Consider the following 27,692-nt stretch of genomic DNA (forward strand, 5'->3'; position numbering starts at 1 on the left):
ATTAAATAATTAATAGGAACTGAGTCATCCCTGAGCAATATGTTTCTTATTGAAGCTTGTCAAGAATATAAAATGATATAATATTATATAGAAGTAGCATAAGTTCTTCTTCCCTGAAACTGTGACTTGAACAGAGGCCGATTGTCCATTAGGGGGACTGTGATGCCCCACCATAGCAGAACACGAGAAACCAAATAAAAGCATATAAAGCAGTTATTATTGACATTTAAGCAGTTCAAGTCCAGTGAATAACCTAAAATGTTACACAAAGGTAAGAAGTAAACTGCCAGAGGTTAAAAAAAAATGTTTAGGTTTCCAAAAACTGAAAAATAATATACATTTCAGAGTTATATACTGTGTTACTAAGCATTATTAAGCATTATTTGGCAGTGTTACACACAGCTCTATCAAACACAGAGACATTCAGATCCAATTATGTAAAAGCGTTGTGTATCAGTACACTGTAAACAGAATTTTCCATTTTGAGATTGTGAGCTCTCTACAGGTGTGTGTTGCTTCTACCAAAACGTGGATGGTCTTGTTTTGATCAGTAGACTGTCTGGTTCCAGAATATGTCATAATTGTCAATATTTTCTGAGATTTTGTATTCCTACTCACCAAGTATCCCCCCATAGAATTCATTTTTGTTAAACAAAACAATTCCATTTATTTTTTAACTCCAATTGTTTATTTGTTCTATGCTTTAATTTCAGAGTATATTGAGACATTAAACTGTGTACATTTCAATAAAAACTGAAACAATTGAGGTAATTTGACCGGTAGTGTATGCCAGAATTGTAGCCTAGCTTTGAGCTGCACCTAGTAACCCCAACTGATTGTGAATGTGACCCTGATTGTGTAAGAACCCGACTTGGTAAAACAAACTTTTGGCTAATGGGCTGTAACTATTCTTCTGGATTTACAATTTGGACCTGTTTGCTGTTTTGTCTTTTGTCTGCCATTTTGGCTAGCAGTTGATGTCTAGAGAGGGATCTGTTTACACTGTGTAGGTAGCCTCAACAAGGTTTTGTTTTGGGGTTTTGTTTCGTTTGATTAACTCCCGCAGTATGGCAAAGGTAACACTATGGCAAAAAATTCACTACTGCAAAGTCAGTTTGAATGGAGAACTCAGGCAAATATTACCATACCTCAACAAAGCAGTGATAGGGGGAAATTGTAGAACATGGCACTGGAAAAAGCCCTGGCTTTATTGGGCAATATTGGGGGGGACACGTCCACCATGCATATGGAGCCGGGCAGAAACTATTGGGGGGACAATTTTACATTCTCTCCCCAAACCTATGCCTACGATGCACTTATTTGTGTTATTTATTTTGGATTTATATATATGAGTTTGTATAAATGTTATTTATTTGAGATTTTTACCACTGGTAGTGTGTATCTGTTTGTGGAGGGGGGAGGGGTTGTCAGGTTTCTGGCCCACCTTAAAAAAGCCCACCAGCTGCCACTAGACTTAATAATATTTGTGGTGACAGGGATAGGTACATGTTTAAGTTACTCAATAGTCTCTCACTAACATGAAGGTGAAAAAAAAAGTGAAAGGTGGAGTGTGAGTTTCTCAGCCTGGTCAATAGATGAGGAAACATGATATTAGATTTAGAGAACATTGATTAATTCAGGAAATGGAAAAAAAGGAATTCTTGCTGTGCGCAGTGTTGGGTTTCACGGAATTTGTTTAAGCCCTCCTCTGTATCTCAGTGGACCCCCTGGTTTATTTTATATTTATATATTTATTTATAGCAATGCTGTGCTAGGAAGGGCACAGTGGAACCGCCATGTGATGTACTGTCCCTCCCTGTAACCTGGGAAGGCAAATTAGCAGGGGGAGCACCTGACCTGCTGCTCCCCAATGACTGGCTCCTCTCCCCTCCTCCATAAAGCAGGAAGTGGATTGCTTCATGCTGAGGAGAGGCAGGATGAGTGCCAGTGAGGAGTCGGGAGTGAGAGAGAAAGAGAGTGAGAAGAACAATGCATATGAACAATCTTGGCCTGATTACGGATCTGGATCACTTCTTGCTTTATTGTGCCAGGGATCCACTCACAGGGGACACAGTCCATCATGTTCTTCCCCAATTCATTCACATCCCCTGTGATCTGATTAGGGACCGTGTGTCCTGGGTGATCTGTTTCATCCCTCCCAGCATGGCATCACAGATCCCTCTCCTCACTGAAGTGACAGAACAGACTATGCCCACATTCTGCACTGGTTGTGGCACTTTGGGGGAATAACCACTCTCTCTCACTCTCCATCTCTCCCCCTTACCTCTCCTCACCAGGAAGCAGTCTGCTCCCTGCTTTATCACACCAGGGATCTACACCAATTTGCCTCCACCAAGATGAATCCACAAGAACCAATTAGAGGGCACAATGTAAAAGCAGTGAAAAATAAAGCACTCCTCACCCAATATAATGTAAATCACTTCCCTAGACTTGGAAGAGTGTTCATACCGTTTGGGTCCGGTATTTGTCTGTGGCAGGTTTGTTGCTCTTAGATCAGATGCTCAGAGGTGTGCCTGAGACTGTGGTTTGAATCTGAGCAAGCTGTGACAGTACACGTTGCACAATGCACTTGATTCTTACTATTCAAGACATATGCATTTGCATACAGGCATACAGTGTGATAATGGGATAGTGTGATTTAATGGGACTCATGTGAAAACTGACATTTAAGATAATTAAACATTTTCCATTTAGTAATGATTTGGTCTTTAATTCACATTTAAACCACCTACTTGCAGTACTACCTGCAATGGATAAAAAGTGAATGGCATTTGGAATCAACCAAAATAAATCTGATTGTCTAAATATAAATATATACTGCTCTATTTTCTACTTAATTCCTAATTAATTGTGAATATTTCTGGAGGTTCCACCTGAGTGATTAAAACTGATTGCATTTAAAACAGTTTTCATTAAGCTTTATTGAGGTCATCATTTAAGTTAATAATAGTTTTCACTATTAAATAGTGAGCATTAGTCTTGTTTATAGTTTCAAAGCAGGTAACACTTTCTCATGGAGATAAAATACTCTACTTACTTTCATAATATTACAGATGCCAGTTTTCAGTTGAATCATAGACTAGAATCAGGCTTAAGTCACAGCAATAAAATTAATTTATTTGAGGACCACGGTTTCAAATTGTTGCTCCAGAGATGGAGGTTTCAGTGCACAAGCTTGGCTTCATGGGTAGATGCTACTGTGGAGCCAGCAGTAATTTGAATAAATTGGCCTTGCATTTGAAAGTGCTTGTTGTGGGTGATTTGAGATTTAAGACATACCATGCCAGCTGGGAAACGGTGTAATAGAATGGGAAACCAAGTCATCAGTTTTTCCATAATTACTTCATCTTCAATGATTAACTCTTTGCTGGAAATTGTATATGTTTCATGTTTTCCCTTCCTTTTTAATTTTTGAACCGCATTTGAAACCAAAATTAAAAACACTGGGATAGAGTTTAATGTAAACTGTATTATTTAAAATAATAATAATAATAATAATAATAATAATAATAATAATAATAATAATAATTAATAATAATAATAAAGTTATTGTGTCTTTTCTGAAACTGTGTCAATGTGTTTCTTCACTGATGCTACATACTAAGCAGTTTTGGTGAAGAACTGAAATGAGTGCTTTGTAAGCTTTTCAATTTGTATCACAATGCAAATTCTGCAGGTGGAACTGTGAAAATTTCAGAGCTGTATTTGGATCAAAAACTGCTACGATCTGGTATTGATTATTTGAGCAAAGATGGGCAAACTGAACAAACTGTATTAGTAGTCAAATTGACTGACGAAGAAAGGTTGAATAGAACAAAAATATCTCACCGGCCTCTACTCTTACCTTTTCCCTTAGAAGTACTGTGCCCCTGAATTTTTCAATTCAGGGGCACAGTCCAAAATGTAGGGGCACACTAAAAAAATAAAGTGTGGCACACCATCATACATGTTTCATATTTAATGCTCAAATGAAAAACAAATACAAAAATGTTCAAGACATGCCGTGCTCAGCCTCGTGTGGGGGCAGTGGCTCAAACCAAAAAAGGGCAGCTAGCGAAGTGAGGTCCAGGGCAGGCAGTTGGGGCATATAGGGCACTTCAGGGAAATAAAGCCAGGGGAAAGAAAAGGGGCAGTGGCTCGCACCAGCCCTTCAGTAATAATGAACCACGACTGTGCAATGCAGCCCCAGAGGCTGTGAGAAGCGCCCCTACACATGATAGTTTGAAGAAAGGTCTTACAAATCACCTCTGTGAAAAAAGATTTTAAGGATCTCTGTTAGTTACAAGTTTTAAAATAATATTTTTAGCCTTTTAATTGCTTGCTCTCCTTTATTGGCTGAGCTAGCTGCTTATTTTAATGCTGACTTTGTTTTGTCTGTATGTACTGTACCAAACGAACCGCTGCAAGACTGGGTCATAAACGTAATTCACAGGATTTGTAGTTTTCGTTGCCTTCGGTTAATTGCGATAATCCACAACCGAACTACATTTCCCACATTTGCTACCGTAATAATGATTTATATAAAATATCGTTATTATCATAATCATTTCAATGTAGTATTTCCTTATAGAGTTCAAAAATTGTATTCACAATGTGCACCCAAATTGTATTTCACATTCGCACAACATTATTTTTACAAGCAAATGCGAGTAAAATGCCCACACTGTAGAGCCCTGTCTCATTAACAAAGGTCTCTCTGAGTGATATCTCAGAATACGAACTCTGAACATCGCATGTATTAAGTGAAAAAAATAGATATTGTTTTTGATAGTGGATATAGGTTAAGCTCTGATTTTACCTTAGAGGCAGATGCATTGTCTGTTAAGATCATCATTAACATCAGCACATTTGATGTACGTGGGGACACTTTGTTGTCCACCACAGCATTGAACTGTATGAGTTCACAAATAATGGAGGGATTATGATCATAAAGATATTCCACACAATTAATCACTATGCTCAACTTTATATTGAGTTATTTTTCTTTTCCTTCTCAGGGCACCCAATCTAGTTCAATCTGCAATCCACATGTGATGGGAAATACTGATTGTAGATACATGTCATTTGATGTTGTTCCAATTAAAATGTTTACACTACTTGATTGAATTATTTGCTCATTCAGACCTATTTTATTTAACCATTAGTGGATTGTTTTAAAGATGCACTTGATTATTGCACACTATGGGCTAGACCAAATCAAAACTTTGACCTGCTTGTGAATCGCAAAGTACAAATCTGTGCCCTATCATGGTTAAACTCTTTGTTATAAGCCACTTCATACTATTAATAAATTGAAACATGATAGAGTACAACTTCATAATGTGTGATTTGTGTCTGGGTCAAAGTATTGATTTGGTCTACCCCTATATCCAAAACATTACATTTGTCCGATTAATAAGATTAAAAAAAAAAAAGACCAATCAAGCTACTGATTGTCCGAGTGAGTAAAAGCCTGGGCCCTAAGCAACCCTTTAAAATTAAAATATGAAGTCTTACGCACCATAATGTTGCTTGCCAAAATAGTATATAATGCTGTAGACCTAATTTTTCTATGATATTTTCATATGCTCTATTACATCTGGCAAGCATCCTAGTGTTTACTCAGGCAAAATGAAAAATGTTTTAATATTTATTGGATGACTTGTTTTTCCAGATATTTTTGGGCATTTTGCCATATATTCAAGATTTTACATTTCCATCAGTAAGTAACTGTAATCCTGCAATATTTTCTTGGAATTGATTTGCTCAGAACTCAAGGTCATACTCAAGAAAAGGTGAACTACCTTAAGCATGAAGCTGTTCTCATTTTGAAGACCTGGACTCTGAATTCAAACTTAACCATCATTCTTTGTTATAAATTGCTTATCGTTTATTAGCATTACATAGAACATCTAATGCTTTTTAGCCGTTAATAAAAATGGTATAAAAATGTTGGGATAAAATCTTGGACAAAAACTGGATGATGGATTTGACGCAGACATGGCAATGCTTATATTACTCTGTATCACCACAAACCCACAACCTGGAAAATTCTCATCTCTCCTGGTGAGTATTTATTGCTTTTTAAAGCTTAATTTATACTTTGTTTTATTCCCATTACAACTAATGCATGATTCTGTATGTGAAGCTTTTGGAGTGCGAGATAATTTCTTATCATGGCACATCCTGTTTCTGGTTTTTAGATATGCTTTAGTGTGCATCAATTGAAACCACATTGGAAAACACATTAAGATAAATAGTAGTTCTTTAACCTCTCTTATGTCAATGATCATCTTGAAATCTGTGTCTATTTTAAGCAAAAAAAAAGTTGGCCAAGACTTTACTGGGTTCCTTCAGTGGCTCCATAAACAGAAATAAAGTGCTGCACAACTAAATTAAAAAGTCACAAAGCGTTTTCTTTTAAATACATTATATTAGCCCTTGTAACACAAGGATCATATTATATGAGTTCAACACTATTATGCTATACCTTACTGCTCTTGCTTATTGAGAAGGTTTAACATAATATCTGTATTACTTAACATTGAGTTTAAAATATGGCCAATTCTGTGCTGGGTTTTGGTGACCTGAATGTGCACAGGGCAGCATATGTGTGGTTACTTTTAACAGAATTTATTGAAAGGAAGTTCAGCTCAGAAAAGTCAAACATTATTTATGTTTTTATTTTCTTATTAGCTGTATTCATCCCAAACCTTTCTTTCCTAGTCAAGAAGGGAAACACATGCTGTACTTTTAGAGGTAATACAAAATAGTAATTGTAACATCAGCCTTTTTTTTAATTAAATTAATAAATTACTTAATTATGATTATTTATTTTTCAACAGAAAAATGTTTCATTGTGGGTTAGACCTACAGGAAGCATAAACTAAGTCAAAATCAAAACTTTAATCCACCCACAACTTCTAAATTACTGCTTCAAATAATTGTTGCAGGTTTTTGATTAACAAGACCTTCTTTGTTTGATCTAATGCCATCAAATAATGTGTGTTTAATCTGTGATTGGAAGATAGGGCAAGGTTTTAATTTGGCTGGTCAAAATTGGGATATAACAAATATTTTAAATCAATTTGTATGTTGAACGGAACAGAAAAGTGTATTGTTTAGAAAAAGTAATGTTTTAATTTGGATTTAATCTTTTTGAGCTTGTGCCATTTTAATTCTATGTTATTATTAAAGTTGGCCCAATAAGATATACTAAAAAAAGACTGGAGCATTCCTATTAATTAGACAGTGGAGTATGATGTTCATGTGTATACATGTGGCCTCCTTATACACTTGGCTTGAGGATCTGTATACTGACCTGCCATGCAGAGCAACCCCCACCTGATCAATGAGGAAATAAAAAGTTGGCGATAAAAATGTTGCATATGAAATTCATAGTGTGGATACCATGAAGAAATGTATGGAGGTAAACTTAAGCATGCAGTTTGCACGACTGATTTGATATCTTAAGTATTAGTCTAATCTTCTTTATGCTGATTTTGACTAATTGATTTGGTTTACTGGTACTTAAATGCATAATTTAGCTGTTGTTTCTCTTATCAAACAGAAGTTAAAACTCCATAAAATGATTAACATTTCCAACATTAATTGAAATACAGATCTAAACCTGTGAAATGAATTAACACCACAATAAGAATTAAGCACTTTGACGGCATAATCAACTGGCTAATCACCAGTTATTATAAGTAGTAAAACACTTTAAATTGGCTATTAGTAGGTGTGTTGAAATGTAGATAACAGACCCGCCAATCCTGGACATTTTTTACCACATCAGTGGTGTAAGCTAAATAAGACACTTACAATTGTTGTGTGCGTATGTGCGTATTCCTCAGCCTGTCAACCAGTGTATAGGACAAAAAATAAAAATAAAGTGATTCTAACACGTGTGGACCTAGAAATCCTTTTAGCAAAGAAAGGGTTAAGAGCTGAGTGAACAGTTTGTGAGACAGGTGTACTTTATTAGCATGATAATAATATTTTTTCCTCCATGTTACTGTATTCATGGCTCTACTCTTAACCACAGTGTTCTTTTCCAAAGCAAAGTATGTGTTATTTATAAAATATTCATAGCCTGGAGTGTCCTAGATGCCTTCCCTATTAGTTGGTTGTCCTGCCTGGTAAGTTTTCAGCTGCTAAATATACTGGTAAATATAAATCAATCTCTAATCCCTCAATTGATATGCCCTGGTCTTGAGAATGGTAAATATGGTGTTAATTAATTAATGGAAAAACATTTTCTATACTTTTATTGATTGAATTAATAAGTTACTTGGTGTAAATACAGTACAAATAGCAGCAATTCAAGAGGTGTGTCAAGGGGCTTCCCCTAAGTGGTTTGATGATGTAATGACTACATCTGCATGTTGGTTTATTGCTATTACTGGAATGTAGTCCATGCATATTTGTTTTCGTAACATTTTTACAATTCCATAAAACTTGTTATATACACTCACCTAAAGGATTATTAGGAACACCTGTTCAATTTCTCATTAATGCAATTATCTAACCAACCAATCACATGGCAGTTGCTTCAATGCATTTAGGGGTGTGGTCCTGGTCAAGACAATCTCCTGAACTCCAAACTGAATGTCTGAATGGGAAAGAAAGGTGATTTAAGCAATTTTGAGCGTGGCATGGTTGTTGGTGCCAGACGGGCCGGTCTGAGTATTTCACAAACTGCTCAGTTACTGGGATTTTGGTGTGAAAAGGGAAAAACATCCAGTATGCGGCAGTCCTGTGGGCGAAAATGCCTTGTTGATGCTAGAGGTCAGAGGAGAATGGGCCGACTGATTCAAGCTGATAGAAGAGCAACTGTGACTGAAATAACCACTCGTTACAACCGAGGTATGCAGCAAAGCATTTGTGAAGCCACAACACGTACAACCTTGAGGCGGATGGGCTACAACAGCAGAAGACCCCACCGGGTACCACTCATCTCCACTACAAATAGGAAAAAGAGGCTACAATTTGCACAAGCTCACCAAAATTGGACAGTTGAAGACTGGAAAAATGTTGCCTGGTCTGATGAGTCTCGATTTCTGTTGAGACATTCAGATGGTAGAGTCAGAATTTGGCGTAAACAGAATGAGAACATGGATCCATCATGCCTTGTTACCACTGTGCAGGCTGCTGGTGGTGGTGTAATGGTGTGGGGGATGTTTTCTTGGCACACTCTAGGCCCCTTAGTGCCAATTGGGCATCGTTTAAATGCCACGGCCTACCTGAGCATTGTTTCTGACCATGTCCATCCCTTTATGACCACCATGTACCCATCCTCTGATGGCTACTTCCAGCAGGATAATGCACCATGTCACAAAGGTCGAATCATTTCAAATTGGTTTCTTGAACATGACAATGAGTTCACTGTACTAAACTGGCCCCCACAATCACCAGATCTCAACCCAATAGAGCATCTTTGGGATGTGGTGGAACGGGAGCTTCGTGGCCTGGATGTGCATCCCACAAATCTCCATCAACTGCAAGATGCTATCCTATCAATATGGGCCAACATTTCTAAAGAATGCTTTCAGCACCTTGATGAATCAATGCCACGTAGAATTAAGGCAGTTCTGAAGGCGAAAGGGGGTCAAACACAGTATTAGTATGGTGTTCCTAATAATCCTTTAGGTGAGTGTATATTTTTTATTCTACTGTGTAAGCACATTTTAATGATAATTGACACTACATTATGAAGTTTAATTCTGAAAACAACAACATATAAATGCCATAAATCCAAATGTTAATATAGGGGAGACTGGGGACATTTGTGACATTTTGTTTAACCTTTTGCTCCATTATTCTGAGACCGTTTGAGCTGGTTTGGTCGTTTCTTTAATACAAACAACCTACATCTATCTGCTACGATTACAAATTGTTTTAATTTTTTTAGAGCTAACGTGCAGACTGCAATATTGCTTCAAATCCAAGGAGTCAGACGTTGCAATTGACCCCATGCCCTGGATTGGTTATAACAGTAGCCAGGGTCAAATGTAGTTCTGAAAATTCATAAAATAATAGAAACACCATTTATTCAGAAATTCTAATCTTAATTGATACATTGTTTAATACAGATAATACACTTTTTTATTATATTACTTGGGCTGCATATACAGTCTCATGCAGTGCTTTTTACAACTAAAGCAGGAAGGCCTACTTTTCAAGCTGTACATGTTTTGAAAACTAAGTCTGCACTGTGAATCAAGGGTCCAGACAATCCAGGACCAGCACTGGACACATACTTTCTTCACTGTCATTTTTCATACATTTGCTTTATATTCTGCGTTAAGTGTTAAGTGTTTTTCATTGCACTGTATTAGAGTATAAATACACCTGGAGGCTATATACAAATATTTTCAAACACACTTTCAACTGCTCAATTTTAATAAATTAAAAGGATACCACTTGCTTTCTGCCGTTAAGTTCTACCATTGTGTTACAGAGTGAAATGTATGATCCTATGTTAATCTTTTGTGGAATCAGACCATAATACAAATCTGCAAACACAAAAATAAAAATAAATATGTCAATCATTCGAATATTAGAATTCAAAGAAAACAACATTTGTGTCTGAGAAATTAAAGCAAAGCTTTGGCATTGCTAAAATGTTTGCATAATTTAATTGTTAATTGGGGAGATTTAGATGAAAGAGAGACAAATCACTTGTGTTGAAAACGTCCATTTGAAACTTTTTCTCTTTAGTATAATATTGTTATTGTGAGTTATTGATTTAAAGATTTAGACTTTTATAATTGATTTGTCCAGTCCATCTTGGTCATCAATGTTGAATTAAATTAAAAACTGCAACAACATTATTCACCAGAATAAACCAAATAATAACAGACACACTTACGTATTGCACTGTAAAAATACCTTGCTCTACTTAAGTATTACTCAATATACCAAAACAACAACAGATGCTGAGAAGTAACTTGACCATACAGAATTCACAAATGAATTGCAACATTTTAAACTTTCACTTTTCCAGAAATATTTTTTTAATTACAAATTATTCAGTTTACCAATTATTATGTACACTCACAAACAATATTACAGTATGTTTACAACAGATGTCTTCAGTGAAATATGCATATTCACAGAATAAATGTTTCAATGTCCCATCCTCTTGATTTTTTTATTTACTTTTAATTTTTTTGTGATCCACATGAACAAAAACAAACCCAGGCAATACTGGGAAAGACTTGTAAAATAAGAGCATGAACTTAACCTCTCAGTAGATGATCTATGTTTTATTATCAAGGCTGATCTCTCAGTCTCTCTTCTCATGCCCGTTTTTAAATCAAACTTATAACAATCTGCAGCCACCAGAAATAAGACAAAATATATTTCAACTAACATGTAGCATTTTATAGGGAGAAAAAATAAACTTACCAGTCTTGACATTAGTGGCCAGATCTTTCTTTCCTCTTTCTTTCAATTAAATGCTTCTACAATGTCATTTAAAATGCCTAAAAAAATATAAAAGTTTTCCAAATCTGAGCATGATAGCAGCACTGTGATTATTTTACATCTTCCTTGGCAGTTGGATATTAATTAGGCTGAATGCAGAGTAGTTGAAATGTAGATAACAGACCTGCCAATCCTGGATTTTTTTTACCACATCAGTGGCATAAGCTAAACAAGACACTTACAATTGTAAGTTATCCCTCAACAGGAAAACTATATCATATTCATATACTTTGGATAACAACTCCTTTATTACTTTGTTTTCACATTAACCTGGTGTCTTGGTATCAGGATAGTGCTCCCTGATATGCGTTTTCTGAATATAACGTAAATTATTGTAACATTTTGGGGGTAGCAGCCAAGACGAGGGACTTGAACCCCGTTCTCCCTGTGCCACAATGCAGCGATCTTACCGCATCAATAAAAGGCCCAGATCACTACATTACCCTCTGGCACTTTACATTATTAATACATAAAAACAGATCTTCTGTAGCTACCTGAAAACATACGTATATGTATCTCATTGCTGTCTACTTTAGCTCTCAATACAGAAAGACAAGATTTAATGACTAAATACATTGAACAGCAGCACGGTCAATGAATAATACCTAAAATAATAGTGCACTTTTATTCTAGCTAACATTGCTAAGCTGTTAATGGAAAGAAGGCATCACACACGTTAGTTTTGTTTCCAACACTCAGACATGAGAGTGGAAAGTCCGAAAGTCCGAAAGTCCGAAAAGGAGCTACAGCTTAGGCCAAGGGGGCTGCCAAGGACCTCTTTGGGGTCCACGGGCGAAGTCCTGGTTGGGATTCCAAGGGGGCTTTGCCAGGCATTTAATGAGTGTATCTGGCACTATAATTATATAAAATAAGCAGTGAACCTAATCAATACTCAGCCCCAGAGCTTCATTCTGCTTTTATGTTCAGTAATACTCCTTTTACACAAGTAATGACGGTATGTTCTATGTTCAGTATTCTAATTCTCCATGTATATGTGTAATTATGGTATATTTGGTTTCCTAGGATCTTGCGCACTGTGGTTGTTTTGAGGGAGAGACAAAGCAGTCACGTGTTGAGAACGAGTAATATGTGGAGAGAATAAATTGTTTTAACTGTTGTCATCTCTTGTTAATTTAACAGGTGCTTGTAATTAAATCATCTCACAGTTCTCTAATTTACAGTTAATATAAGTCTTTGTGGTTTAATAGAATTGTCACTATGGTTTTGAGTAGAGATGCTTCTGATTCAACATATGTCTCGACTTACGTGGTGTCGACTTTTGTCTTCGGCCTCGGAACCAATTAGCACGTAACTTCGGGGGAGGACTGTACGTGAAATTCACTCTGCATTGCTGTGACTGTCCCTACGGCGCTGCTCACGTATCGGTTCACACACATGTACACATGAGATATTCTCAGTCCTCATCGACCCCCCCCCACCCACACCACCTTCCTGCAAGTGAATAAGTGCCTCTTAATGTATAAACATTGAGATGCTTTATTTCATGTGTAACGAATATACATTCAGCCAAGATTGTTAGTGCTCGACTTGAACCCCAGCACCGCAGCTCTGCATTCGGGCGTCTTGCTCTCACTGAGCCATCACAGCGGGCACGCAGTGCAGTCTATTGAGCGACAGAGTGAGGCACAAGTGGCGGGATCTCACCTCCCAACCTGGGAGAGTGACGCTGTGATATTGTCAATCTTCCATAATTCGAGCTTGGATTGGCTCTGCTAATTTCTTTAATCAATTAATAACAGCAAGTGTGCAGAACGTCAGCCCAATTTTTGCATCTTATGGTGTTTCAATGCACCAGTGTACCTTTATGTCAAAATGCGTACAGGTTGGCAGGTCTAATCACACTGCTTCCTGGAATCCGGCTTCCATATATGTTGTTGAATGTTGTTGACTTGGATAGACTTGCAATAACTAGCGTGCTCAAACACACTGCATGACATGACAGTAACATGGTTTAAAAAACATCTAACGTGACAATATAGATTACAATAATATACAATTATCTGTCTCTCACTCTAACCAGAAACAAGGAAATTAACTACCTACAGTAAAACAAGGATTACATTGCTTATCACCAGCAATATGTTACTTTCAGTATATTGTTGTATATTGCTGCAAATTATTTATTGAACAAATTGCAACTAATTTACAGAATCCCTTTATGCCACAATTTGTCTTAATTTCAGTTCAGACAAAATATTATTTATAAACTGTAATTTTATGAAAAGTTGAAAAGGAGAGTCTTTATTATTCTCATGTTTGTGTATCAAATTGGTATTGCCTGGGTTAATGGAAAAAATATCACCACTACCAGGTTTACCATATTTGTACACATATTGTTGGGAAAACACAAAAGAGCAAAGGGTGATGTGATAGAAAAGTTTTACAAATGGATATGAAAAACATTATCAAAAATTAAGATGGGATAATAGTACTACTTCCACATAGAAACTGGCCTGATGGCTAAAATACACTGACAGACATGAGGTAGGCTGAGGCTACTGTACATGTGCTACTTAAATGACGTAATAATGTTGGATTCCACGATAAACGTAATATGCTGTGAGGAGTAATCTGCCTTGTAGGATGTTATTATTTTTGTGGTCTTACTCCACCAACACACAACTAAAGCAAGAGAAATACCTGCAGGTGTTTGTCATGCATCTGATTTCTTGTAGCCTGTTTTCCATAATCAGGTGCCTTGATGATTAGTATGATGCAATCTGTGCATTTATAGATGATCACAAAATCATTTACACTAAATGCAACAGAGCCTTGCATTTTACACAACCTCATTCCTTAGCCTTATTATGAATCTTAATAGTCTTGATCTAAACCTTTAATTATTTAAATGAATCACGCATTATAAATGAGCATTGATTAAGCGCAGCAGCTATGGACGGTGTACTATTTATTACACTGAAATACTTACATATTAACAAATCCATATTAAAAAATCTCAATTTCAGCAGCCATTGAGATCTAAGATGAATATTTTGTGTTCTGTTTGGCTGATTGCCACATTCTGTTATGCGTTGACAGGACACAGATGCCCCTGAATCCTAAAAATGATGCTTATTACCATTTTCCAAGTAAGAATACATGACAATCAACATTATCAAAAGGGGTAGATTAGTCACACTTTTTGTGGAACCTATGAAATATTTATATTTTAAATATTGTTTTTGTCCAAGAACATTGTTATAGATTTATGTTCATGCTAATAAATGATACCATTAGGAAATTGATTAAATCTGCTCATCATTACTGATGTTTAGTTTTGAGTTTAGTTATCCCTCAATCTAAACAGACATTTAAGTAATAATTATAGTAAAAATAACACTTGTATAAAGCAGTGGTGGCCGTCTGGGTGAGGGATCAAACTCTGATCACTGTTACTCCAGACAAGCTTGTTAGTACATTGCTAAAGGCTGCTTTGTGCATCCTTGGACATGTACCAAATGGCATTCACATAACACTGCACCCTCTCATCTGCAGTGTATTCTTGATCAAAACCACACACAGGCTAACTTTACTTCTGCTACAATGGTCGGGAATAACTGTCTGGGATACGCATCAGACACCAATCACTTACAAAGCATTAAGCAGACTACTATGTTCATCCTTGGAACTGTGACATAAGCAGGATCCTGCAGTTTATGTGACCTGCTTTCTAAAGCTGCACTTCATTCCTCCCCATGCAAGGTGGCCATGTTGTCTGCCTAACTGACAAACATCTTTTAGCCTTTTGTGTTAAATTGGAAAATAAATATTTAGCTTTTAAAACAGACTAATTTTAAACTTTGCACATCTTTAAGCAATTTCAAGAGGTTCTTTAGCACTACAGAGTTTGGTGAAATGTGCATTTTATTTTCGATGAAGCCTGTGTAAAAGGGGATGTATTTGGAATGATATTCAGCAGCAGAATACCAAGCACCCCATCGTGTTATGCATTGCTGAGGTGGCAACTTAGTATAGTATTCCTGTTAGATCGCTTCGGTCAATATTTCATTTAACACATCATTTATTTATTAATAATGTATTTAATATTTATTTATTACCATTTATGCTATTCATTCTTTCTAATGTATTACTTAATTTATTACTTAATTGTGAATGTATTATTATGGGGAGGCTGCAGGGCATAGCAGTAGAATTACAATTGAAAAGAACAAGTCGCATAAATAAATACATGGAATTAAATACATTCTACACTCTCTCTACCCCAGCATTACAAATAATTAACAGTTTAATTCTCTTTAAGTCAGTGTCTGAAAACAAGGTAGTAAAAAGCAAAAAAACATTGAGGTTTGAACCATTTTAGAGTCCGGATGATTTTTACAGCCCCTTACATTGGGTAAATAATTATATTATCAGATGGAGTTCTCTACTAAGCATTTTAAAGAAGTCCTGTTTCAAAATAGTTTCCTCAGTCTAACAGAAAAGAGTGCTGGGTTGAATTAAACTTTTTTTCAAAACAAGGGACGAAGCACTTTTTCCCTCTAACGCCAGCTGGCTACAGACTCCCTTGAGGAAGCAGGTGGTTTCGATTTTACTGACAGGTGTTATCTACTTCCTGTGTCAGGGACGGCCTGACTGCCTCCCATCTTTTCCAACACTCCATCTAGAACCGTTTTTTTTTTTTAAGGAAACTTTATGAGCCAAACTTTGCTTTTCTCTCGTTTGTCTTTCTTTTTTCCTTCTGTGGTGAATGAGAATAACTCACAATTATATGGTCTAGCTGAGGTTTTGGACATATAATAAATGCCAGGCAGCACTGTACCTTGAACTTACTGCAGAATAATTGAATTTGTTTTGGCTGCATCTTACTTGCTTGCATTTTAAGTTTGTTAGTCTTGGCAACAGTGGAACGTCCCAAAATCAGGATGCACAAGCTGAAGTGTACGGTTCTGTTGCTGATAAGCACTTTGTATTGCTCTTGTAGTTTGTAAGCTGCCCTGGACAAGGTTGTCTGCTAAGAAATAAATAATAAATATAACTTAGTAAAAAATTACAATTGCATTAGAAATTGTAATATTAACAATGCATCTACTTAAGTCGTGGTTTTGAAGAGAACACATAGTCTTATGTCCTGCAACAGGTGATTAAATACTTTAAGATGACTTTTAATTATGGATTGAAAGCTTTTTTATTTAATGATCAATGTAATAATGCTCGCCCATGTAGCACAAGTGATATATGTGCCTGAATGATCATTGTCCCCCCAGGGAGGAGTTAGTGTCCAGGGGATGTGTGGACTTAGTTGTCTCAGGGTCAGTGATAAAGGTTCACTTCTCTGCTTATGCCTATAAGGTATATACATCACAAAAGTAAGATAATTTTACTTTCAGCTTAAGCAAAACACAATAATCTTAAAGAGACAAGCATTGCTAAATTCAAACAAACCTAAATGGGCATGTATTCCGCAAGGCTTGTTTCTATACATAGCACTGGATGTGTTGTAGCGATCTGTTAAGATCAGTTGTAATTATCTGTTTAGATTTCCCACAGCTCTCTCTTATGGGAGGCAATCCTGCATACATTTCCAATTGGACGATTCCAAAGAATAAGAATGTTGTAACCTTCTACAATAACAGATCCTATCTCTTTAGTTTCACTTATTGCTGCTCATAGGAAATGAGACATATAGCTGAATAGTATCAAAAACTGTATGTGAAAACATAAGTAATATACAAATATGAGCTAATGTTTATTTATTTAGCCCCCTAGCAACAGCTACAAATGATCCCGTATTTGCTTATAAAAATAATAAATACAGAAGTCAAATAAGCATGGGAAGCATTTTCTAATGTTGAGTATTTATTAATACATTCTGCATCAAACATGAGTGAACCATGAGCCATGACAATTTATTCATGTACGTTATTTTTTTGCAGTGTCCACTGGTTAATATATAACATACTGTCTGTTATTTAACGATAGATACCACATTTCCAAGGTTTATGCTACATACATGGTCAATGGTATTGGTTTGTATTAAACATAATACATAAAAAATAAAGTAAAACGTTATGCCTCCTAAAGGCAATTAGTAACTTGGCTATGAGTATTTTTTATGTGCAAGGCAAAGCTACATAAAAGTCCTCCTGGAACAACCCAGTACAGTCTCACTGCTAGTTAATTTCTCTCCGACAGAGGAACCTCTTCCACTTGGAACACTTTTGAAAGAGGTGAGAGGTGAAACTGAATGTTAAGCAACACTGTGATGTCTTTCCTGTGCGTAATTGGTTCCAGTTTTTGGGGATTTAACAACTCAGGTTTAATGCTCTCATAAGGAGAAGTTAAAAATAGATCTACAGTTGGTTTATAATATGTATACTATTATCACTTCATCTTTCTTCCAGAAAGGTTTAACTTTCTGATTCTAAAAACTAGGTCTTCCTGAATGGAGCTCTGATATGAGGGACTATGAGTCATTTTTCTTTTCCGCTTTATACCTTATGAGGGGGAACAAATCTATTAATTAAAAACGGAACAAATAACTTTGTTAGATATTAGATAACTTTGTTATCCCATATTAGAAATCCCACTTAAATTTAACTTAAAAATGTAAGTAATAAAGCTCTGTTTTAAATTAACCAGCAATTTATATTTTTACACCCAAAACACAAAACATACTGAGCCTCCCCTGAAGACCTAAAAAATCCAATGGGGGCAACACAGATTTGAAGAAAACATCACCAACCATGAAGTAGCCCAGCTTCAGCAGAAATCGTTGTCAATGCATAGTTTCACATTACATTGTAAATGGGCAGCTTTAGCAATTCCTGACATTCTGCTAACTTACTTTTACCACAAGCCTGAAACAGCAGAAACAAAAGATATGTGGTAGATGGGAAGTTTTTGCTCCAGAATATTTTAAGATGCAGAAGTGTTTGATGTCAGTTGGAGTATTTTGGGAAAGAAAGCCACACACCAGGGAGGATAAAAGACTTTCTAATCATCTGTCAGAAAATATAACTGAAGAGATTTACTATACTTTTGCTATTAGGGTTCATGGAAATGTTGGAATCTCTGTAATTTAGGTAGTGGTCAGCAAAGAAATCTCATGTTGTGAGTTCACTACAATACATACTCTATGTAATACATTCATATCAAAATAGAAAATGGCAGCAGCATATGTGTGTTAAGGTTTTCAGTGTGTATTTGTACAGTGTTAAAGATGTAAGAATGATAAAGGCCTTAGGATTAAATTGAGAACAATACAGTTTAATACTCAGTTTGACTGGTTAGACTTTTTGTTGTTTGTTGAATACCATAATATATGAAAACAATTATACATATACATTGTAAAACAGATCACTACTATTAGACAGTTATATGAGTCAGTACCCATTGCAATGTGCATATATTGATGGCTATATATACATTTCTGCTCTGTATAAACTATGTTTGTTATTTACATTGTCTTATATACATACAATTCCAAAGCATCACAGTGTGGCCATTATACCTTGAACATTGATTCTGAACAGCAAACTGTAAACAGGTGCACTGTGTACTTTTTCCAGACCAAGACCTGCAAAAACACGTCCTTTGATATTGTACGGGCTGGGCCCAGGCAGGTCCAAAGTTTGATTGGTGTCTCGGGGAAACAAAATACACCCGGCTTCCACATAATGGCACCTCCACAAGGCCACTAAAAGTATTTACAAAAGCAATGATTGCTGCAAGCAGCGTGTTTTAACCTGCTGTAGGTGCTGTATAGATTTGTGGCTAAAAGCTCTGGAATGCAGTGCTTTTCTTTCAGGAGAAGGCAGGGCAGGCACCTTTTTGGAGGAAATCTATTATTACTTTCAGAGAGATCTGCATGGACTCATAATATGTAGCAAAACACTTTGAAATCATTCCCAGTGAGGTACTTGTCTCATTCCATCCACACATTCAATACATGTCTTAAATTGTTCTGGAATCACACCATGTATTGAGAGCTGATACTCAATTGTATCACAATAAGTAAATAAATAAATAAATCAACATAAAAAGCAACCACAATAAACAAGGAAAATACATGAAACGTGTTTGATTTGGACATATAAATAAATCTGTTTTAACAACTTAGGAACATATGAAAGGTTACAACCGAGAGTATGACTTTTGACTCATTATAGTTGATTGGTAGCTGGTTTGGTGCATCCAGTGTTGACAATACATTTCTGTGAACTATTCTTGCTACATTGAACGCTTGTTTGGATATTTTATTTCATATACATTCACAAATAGAAAAAATAGGAATTGAGCTGAAATTAAATCAATGTATTTTGTGATTTTGAAACAAGAACCTCTTTCCATTTGTATTATATACTCTTTGATATGTACCTGAGCAACCTATTAGCCTTTTTGCTTCTGTGCAATTGTGTGGTTGCAGACAGTGATGATAACTAGCTTTGAGACAGCAGTCACTATATGTGGTCTACACAGAGGCTTTAGACAAAAATGAGGAATTTTACAGATTCCCAGCAAGTCATTCTCTTGAGTCCACACCCTCTGTTTAAGAACTGAGCAATGCAGACAGTGCTGTGCTGTGTTAAGGGTGTTTGTTAAAGAGTGTAGAAGCAGATTTCACCTGAAACTGGATAAGAAGAGTTATACATTTTGGTTTGAAATCCCTAATGCAATCACAACAAGTTTTCAAATAAAACTAGACACCAATGTCAGGACCCTTATGGTGCCACAAGTTGGGCCATCTTTGATTTATATTGTAATTTACTGCATCGAAGGTTCACTGAACTCTGCACCTTTATCTGCTTCCTCACTTTTCTACAATGTCAAAACACTAGTGCAGAGGCACCAATGCTATGTCACCTTAACCTGAACATTTTCAGCTGTTTTTGGGGAGTAGTTTTTTAATCACACTGACAAGAGACAATTTATACCCTTGATTACTGTTGAAGTGTTTCATTGGAGTAAAATAATTGTGCATCATGATGCAAGAGGAGCATGGGTTTTCTTAGAGATAGGATGCTGACAAATGATGTGTGTATTGCTAAGATTTCCCAATGATACATAGTCAGAGCTTGATGAACACTGATTCAGCATAGAGAAAACTATCAATGGCAGTTGATTGACCTTTAAGTTAAGATTGGGAGAAAACTTGTGTAAACTTTTGACTGCCTCTCCAATGTTTCAATATACAGTATATAGTATATATTAAACTAAATGAAATCACTGAAAATGGTATTGTAAATGTAATTTTCAAAGCGCATATATAAAACTTAAATGACAAAGTTAAAATTTGTTAGAAGACGTTTCCAAGAGTTTGAAGCAAATAATTACCCCTCCATGTAATGTAAACACCCAAACAGTGTGATGCCATTTGCATGGGGAAGTGAGTCTTGTTCCTTGTGCTTGACAGAGTTGCATCTCTTCTGTTCCAGTGGAATGCCTTCCTGTGACAAATGGGGTGGCTGTTGATAACAATGACATGATAATTTAAGGCTCAGGACTAGGGTTGGCAAAAGGGTTGAGAATTTTACACCACTTCACCTGCAGGCAGTGTAATCTCTCCACAGATCACAGCCTCGAAGCAAATTTGTTCAGTGCATCATTTCGCAACAAACACTGAAAGGTTAGGAAATCCCTGTCACTCCTGATCATGATGAGGTGATTGGTTCACTGATCAGGAGCTCCAGATACAAAGTAAGGGGGACTACCTGGTTGTTGCTGCCCAGTTCAATAATTAACAACCTTGTATGTGTGTAGTTGAAAGTGTGTGTTTGTACTTTCTGAGGTTCTTCAAACACATCTGTTTAGGGATTTGAACAGCACTGTTTTAGTAGTATTTTACATTGGAAAGCATTTAAGGTATGTATGGTACAGTAAAATACCCGAGTGTCAATTCGTAGAAGAATTAAAAGTAATTCCTTCATTCAGATTTTGTGACAGTAACCAAGTGGAAACACATTTAATCCATGACTACAACATTAGTAACACTCCTACATACCTCTACATGACTGCCACATCATTATATGTACAATTCTGCCTTGTTATTGTTCTTATGATTCATTGATTGCAATAGCCACATATATCATAAGACTCTAGTTGATATATTTGATATTGTTTTCTGCATACTGTGGGAACCATAATTTTGAGAAAAACTTTACTGACATGGTCATGCATGTTTTCTGCTCTGTATAAACTATGTTTGTTTTAATCAGTTTCATACATTTTCATGCATTTTATGTTTGATAAATATGCAGTTGTATCAAGTAGATATATTGTATCAAACTGGGTTTTTTGGCAATCCAGAAAACAATATTGGAGATCAAGGAAGATGTGTAGATGGAGAATTTCTGTATATTATCACAGAAGGCTAGAAATATAAATTCTGGTGGTGTATATACACTCACCTAAAAGATTATTAGGAACACCTGTTCAATTTCTCATTAATGCAATTATCTAACCAACCAATCACATGGCAGTTGCTTCAATGCATTTAGGGGTGTGGTCCTGGTCAAGACAATCTCCTGAACTCCAAACTGAATGTCTGAATGGGAAAGAAAGGTGATTTAAGCAATTTTGAGCGTGGCATAGTTGTTGGTGCCAGACGGGCCGGTCTGAGTATTTCACAAACTGCTCAGTTACTGGGATTTTGGTGTGAAAAGGGAAAAACATCCAGTATGCGGCAGTCCTGTGGGCGAAAATGCCTTGTTGATGCTAGAGGTCAGAGGAGAATGGGCCGACTGATTCAAGCTGATAGAAGAGCAACTTTGACTGAAATAACCACTCGTTACAACCGAGGTATGCAGCAAAGCATTTGTGAAGCCACAACACGTACAACCTTGAGGCGGATGGGCTACAACAGCAGAAGACCCCACCGGGTACCACTCATCTCCACTACAAATAGGAAAAAGAGGCTACAATTTGCACAAGCTCACCAAAATTGGACAGTTGAAGACTGGAAAAATGTTGCCTGGTCTGATGAGTCTCGATTTCTGTTGAGACATTCAGATGGTAGAGTCAGAATTTGGCGTAAACAGAATGAGAACATGGATCCATCATGCCTTGTTACCACTGTGCAGGCTGGTGGTGGTGGTGTAATGGTGTGGGGGATGTTTTCTTGGCACACTTTAGGCCCCTTAGTGCCAATTGGGCATCGTTTAAATGCCACGGCCTACCTGAGCATTGTTTCTGACCATGTCCATCCCTTTATGACCACCATGTACCCATCCTCTGATGGCTACTTCCAGCAGGATAATGCACCATGTCACAAAGGTCGAATCATTTCAAATTGGTTTCTTGAACATGACAATGAGTTCACTGTACTAAACTGGCCCCCACAGTCACCAGATCTCAACCCAATAGAGCATCTTTGGGATGTGGTGGAACGGGAGCTTCGTGCCCTGGATGTGCATCCCACAAATCTCCATCAACTGCAAGATGCTATCCTATCAATATGGGCCAACATTTCTAAAGAATGCTTTCAGCACCTTGTTGAATCAATGCCACGTAGAATTAAGGCAGTTCTGAAGGCGAAAGGGGGTCAAACACAGTATTAGTATGGTGTTCCTAATAATCCTTTAGGTGAGTGTATATTGCATTCATGATGCAGACAGATTATAAGAAATCCCTACATTCCAAGTGGGTCATGGAATTAGACAACTCTCTCAGCAAATACATAATATGTGATACAAAAAATAAAATTAAACCATGGAACAACAATAAAACATTGCAACTAATGTCAGTTATGTGGAAATCAAAACAATGTAGTCCAATTTAGAGACCCCAGCAGTCAGGCAGTGAAGCCAAATCTGGACTGAGTGACTTCAGACACACCACTGCAATACATTCGGTATGAAATTAAATCAGTGAAATTAGATGTAAATTAAATATGGTTATAAACGGGTAATAGCATGTTTATCAATTGTAGCACAAACATGATTGTGTTTATAACCACATATTACACAAATAACTGAAACTAATTAACAAAACAATAGTGACAGGCTTGAGATTTATTTTCTTTAAATTGTCTCAGCTTCTCAATTCAGTATAGACAAGAGGTGTGCATAACTATATTAATTGAGGTAAAGGTGTCATATTGTCAGGCATGGATGTACAATTATGTTGTATGCATCCATGATGTCTAACTCTCATCCTGTATTTTAAATAAAGGAACAAATTATTATTATTATTATTATTATTATTATTATTATTATTATTATTATTATTATTATTATTATTATTATTATACTAGTAAAGCATAAATGATTGGTTACAAATACATAAAATCCAAATGGCAGTAGCTAAATTAAATAGTTTAAAACGTTGAGGTTTTCCCTGAAGGCAAAAAGGAAAGACATTATGAACCAGCTTATGTTTTATATATATTCACAAAGAAGATGACTTCATGAACTTGAACCCTCACAGAAATAAAACACAACAACTCATCTCATATCTCATAACATCTATTTGCATGTATGGGCAGAATAATGAAAACATAGCAAATGCATTTGACTGTGTCTGAACATCCCTGACTTGAGTTAAAGGTATGTTATAGAATATCACATTAATAGGTTATTTCCTTTCATTTCAGCTATGAGACCAACATTATGGAGGGATTAGTGATCTAAATCTATGGAGCATGTCTATTAGTTCCTTGGAACTTGGAATACTTGCCGCCACCATCTAAAATCACCAGAAAATATTATAGAAGTCTGGAGACAAAATTAGAGAGTACTATGAGAACCTCAAGCCTCTTATTTTGATCCTTTTCAGTGAGTGACTCTAACTCAAATATCTAGACTAGAGGGAAAAATAGTAAACTATTCTACACCACTTGATTCACCAAAGTTTCTGCAATTTAGTTTCTAAAGAAGTATGAGCAAACAGCCTAGATGTAATGCCATTTTACGTTCTCGACATTGCATTAGTTTATATAACATTAATGGGATTTATATATATATATATTTATTTTTTATTTTTACATGGATATTTAGTTACAGTAGGCAGAGAGGTTTGGCACATATTTGCACAGTAGCTGGATATGACACTGTTAATAAATTACACATTTTGCTCTCTTTTGATTTGCTTAAACTGCATTCTTTTGTCAATAAAGCAATGCTAATTTGCCTTCAACCATGTATATGGTCATTTCCTTTTCCCCCCATTACTCCACAGGGCAAAAACTCACCTCAATGTTTGTAAAAATAATCCTTCTTGCCTGTCCACCATACTAGCACAAAAGTTAGCTTGAGGCTATGCTCAGATTATTTGGCTGATAAGGATTTGGCTTCAGTTTATCTTGCTCTTTATAGAGCAGAAGAATGCATTACATTTCACAGCAGTACACTATGATAACTTGTATTGAAAAAACACATTTTCACTTTATGAATATTGTTTTTATTCAAGCAAATTCTGATTAAACTCTTGGCTAAATTCTGTTAGAGGTTCAATAAGAATGTGGCCTTAAAATGCAAAATATGGAAATAACTTTAAAATAAAGCACAAACCAATATATGCAACACATGTTGTTTAAAATGTGTATTATTACATTTTTCTAGTTAACTGCTATACTTTTGAAGGATACAAATGTACAGGTATTTCCAAATCAGTAACAATTATGGAAAGAAAGTGTTTCTAGACATGTAATTTGAATTTATTGAACTAAATCACACAATTCTGTACAAATACCTTTTACAATCGTTAACATGGCAATGAAAAATATGCGCACCATGTTTCTTCTTAAACATATTTGTCAGAATCTAATTTAAAAGTGTAGTCTAATTTCCACAGTGGTATTATATCCAATACATTATTATTATTATTATTATTATTATTATTATTATTATTATTATTATTATCATCATCAATAATAATAATAAAATTACCACATGAAAAAGAACACGTAGTTCCTAGTTATTTACACTTAACAGGTTTGATACAATACATGGTGCTCAGCTGTCAATGGACAAGTCAAGAACAAGATGCTAAATAACTTTTCTGCCTCTGTTTATTGTGTTTCAGTTGTTCGAACTTCCTCTGTTTGTATAAGTCCTTTCCAGCTGTCAGCCCCTTAAGTTGACTGAGCAGGTACCCCTCCTGTGAGGGTTCCCTCAGGGGTGTTTAATTTGTTAAAGCCAGGGAGATGAAGCCTGCTGGTAATCTGTTCTGAATCAAGGAAGTCTGTGAATCTGCCATTTTAGGGAAATCACTGCAAGGCTTTTGGTTCAATTAATCAGAAAGCTGCACAATTCGCTACAGCTACAGGGGATACCCTTTTTAAGTTTGATCAAGACTCTAGTGCAGTTAAAAAATATATATGTATAAATATATATTAAAAATGATCTTTGGTGAACACTAAGAAAACAGTTCACAAAGTTTCCAATAGATTGTTAATTACTTTATTACCAGTTCACATAGTTTTAGTTAGAACTCTACATTCCATGATGGGATTTTTGTCCTTTGTTGAAGAAGTCTCAATTTCCTTAGGGAAAGAAATCCATACACAGTGCCTTCAGTTATATTTGGAATAATGTGCACTAAAGTGGGGGAGAAATTAAATAATAACCTAGCAGAAAATGTAGAATTCATAATTATCTATTTAGTTTAAATGGACACCTTCTATGGGCCCTGTGTGATTAAATGTGACACAGAGAAATGTAAATTCAGATATTATCGGGGCAGGGGGGAGTTGAACAAATATGATGTACTGTATGACATATGAGATAAATAATCATATTAAAGTAGTAGCCAATGAAGTGAATTATACAGCAGGAAATAGGAATAGTCTCTGAAGTGAAATGTGTATATAAAGTATTTTCTTTCCCACAGCAACTTGAATCAATTATGCCAATAAATAAACAAATTAAAGACTTACAGAATTAGATGATCAGATCAGTATGGACACAGCAGGAGTATAATTACTGACATCTCAACAAGGTTACTGTAACAACAAGATTAGGGGGAAACATGAAAGGATTTCTGAATTCCCTGAGCCTGTGCAATTAATAATAGAGGGAATTTAGAACAATCAGATAACAATTTAAAAAGGCACAAAACAAAAGCCTTACAACATGTTCGCACACTAATTTAATGCTGAAAAAAATAATCATTTGTTTTTAAATCAACCGTGAGAAGTTAAAACATTCCCTTAACATATGGGCACTCTTTTAATCCTAGGAAACAGTCTAAGTATTACATATTAATGTAAAAGGAATTGTGTTTATTAAACAGGGATGTAATGTCATCCAAGGCAGAAGAGCAGCAAATGTACAAGAAGGACAAGTTATGGACCCCTTGTTCATTAACACCTGTTGTTTGATGGCCTCCCACTGAGTTCATGGGGTGCCACCCAGTCCGAATTGAAGTCCTTTAAATTTAGAGTGGCATATACAATAACCCAGTAATCTCTGTTGCTGAAAATGGGAGGCAGGTTCTGATGCCTAAAGCATTGCAACAATGTTGTCTGTTGTGAATGTATTTTTATTTCATTTTCATTTGTGCAGTACTGCATTATTTCTCTCCCCCTTCTGCCAAAGGCTGATAAAAAATAACTGTGAAATAGAAGTAAAGTAAACCCCCTATAATTCCCACATTATTAATCTTAAAAACAAAACTCCTAAATCTGTACAACATATGACCCACCCCACCGAGCAGTTATAAGACATTAGATTCAAAAACTGGTTTCATTTTAAAATATAACAACATGGGAATAATCTAAGATTTCCTAGAAGTTTCTGTAAAGGAATTTGCTTGATTTCATTTTTTTTCAGAATTAAATACTGCCTATATATAATTCTCAGAACAAAACATTATTCTTGAAAAAACCTTCTTCGTAAATATCTGGTTGAAGTATTTTTAATCAATGAAACATGATTAAACGCTGGCTCTGGATATGTATAAACGTCATAACTGAATGCCTAATTCAAGGATTTTAAAACAAGCAGGTATAGGGGTCATGCATTGACCTGCTTCTTCTTTGAATCTGAGATGTTTAGCTCTTAATATCTCAGTACACAGGCCAAAACAAGTTCCTTGGATTGGCAGATTATGTTTTTTTTTATTATTATTGATAGAGGTGAAACATATATGTATATATATTTACAATATTAGAAAGTATCAGAGAGGCAGAGACAGAGAGAGTTAACTATTACATTCACTTAACACTTGTACCTATTAACTTCAGATAAAACATACTTTTATACCTGAAGTGGCAGCATTAAAAT

Source organism: Amia ocellicauda, chromosome 2 (assembly GCF_036373705.1).
Source record: "Amia ocellicauda isolate fAmiCal2 chromosome 2, fAmiCal2.hap1, whole genome shotgun sequence".
NCBI classification, from domain to species: domain Eukaryota; kingdom Metazoa; phylum Chordata; class Actinopteri; order Amiiformes; family Amiidae; genus Amia; species Amia ocellicauda.